Source organism: Acyrthosiphon pisum, chromosome A1 (assembly GCF_005508785.2).
Source record: "Acyrthosiphon pisum isolate AL4f chromosome A1, pea_aphid_22Mar2018_4r6ur, whole genome shotgun sequence".
Classification (NCBI taxonomy): domain Eukaryota; kingdom Metazoa; phylum Arthropoda; class Insecta; order Hemiptera; family Aphididae; genus Acyrthosiphon; species Acyrthosiphon pisum.
In genome coordinates this window covers 4,855,956-4,857,252 of record NC_042494.1, presented here as the reverse complement: position 1 = coordinate 4,857,252, position 1,297 = coordinate 4,855,956, and the positions used below count along the sequence as shown (strand labels likewise).

Sequence of the window (1,297 nt, the reverse complement as noted above, 5' to 3'; positions counted from 1 at the left end):
CAATGGATAAATACTAAATTAGTTAAGAGTGTAATGTGTAATATCGATTGGTAGTTTTTAGAATTTGTAATAATTTTAAATTTTAAAAATAAAACTATAATGGGATTATGATATTTAATTATTATTATTGTTTGTGCATACAACAATATTGTGTCCTACTTCCCTTTTTCATAACAAAACACACACGCACACACAAAACATACACGCACGTCCCGCATGCGTCTAAATATAAATTTATTCCAACTATCAATTATTAATTAAAAATTTATCATATTGTGACTATAATTTCTTAGTAGGTAGGCTGTAAAATATTTTCTGAAAATATTATAAAAATAATTATGTTTTTACACTAATAAAATATAATAATGGTTAAATGGCAAAACCCGGACACCGGCCCATTGGGCTGCTTTTAAAATCAGACAGGGGCAAATGCCCACCTTGCCCCCCCCCCCAAATGACGCCACTGGCCCACTTTGCTTTCATGACTCTACTCCCCCTCTCGCACGGGTATAGAAGTCACATAATCGTATGAGCCATTGTTTTATATAACTTTTTATTTTGAATACGCTGACAGTGTTGTGTTCACGTCCATGATGTTTAAATTAAATAAGTTAAATTTATCTAAAAAAGAAATATTTTGATGCATATATAATTATTTTCTTAATTTTCATTATGGTAATATTATGACACACGAAGACATAAAGTAATTATACATATAACTTTTTAGTTTTTATAACAAAAATGCTGGATTTAATAGAGATATAACGTAATTTAATGTCACTAAAACATGTTTTTCTATTTATAATTATATTGTTAACAGTGATGTTACGTACCGACAAATAAACATGAATATATCAACCAGGCATACGTCACCTTCATTGTCAGTGGTGATCTGAGATCAAAGCAATAATATTTTAAAATATAAACAATAAATTTACATAAAAATTAACTTTACAACACTAGGTACCTACATAATGTCAGGTCTTCTATACTACTAACTCGTGATACAAGTATGTGGTCGGTGTTTATTTTATGTACCTCCTACCAGCTAATGCGATCATATATAATGGATTGAAGGACAAACTACGCAGATAGGTCATGCTGAAAAAAACTTGTGAATTAGTACCTTTAAAAAATCCGCGTAAGACTGGTTATTCAGATTATGTAGTACACAATATAATGTATATACCTAAACACATTATAAACTATTTTTGTTTTAATTTAGATGTATTATAGTTATAATTTTATATTGTTTTGTATATTTTATTATATAATATAATAGCGTGCAAACCGTAAA

At 28.6% G+C, this 1,297-nt stretch overlaps 1 protein-coding gene across 1 annotated transcript in view; it reads right to left on the bottom strand.

Moving 5' to 3' along the window:
* The window catches only part of LOC100569548 (limulus clotting factor C-like), a 21,230-nt gene extending 20,242 nt beyond the window's left edge, over nucleotides 1–988 (bottom strand). Inside the window, exon 1 of the mRNA XM_003246094.4 lies at nucleotides 972–988. The gene's annotated coding sequence lies outside the window, so the exon portion shown is untranslated. The remainder of the gene's footprint in view (nucleotides 1–971) is intronic.
* Nucleotides 989–1,297: the final 309 nt, after the last annotated feature.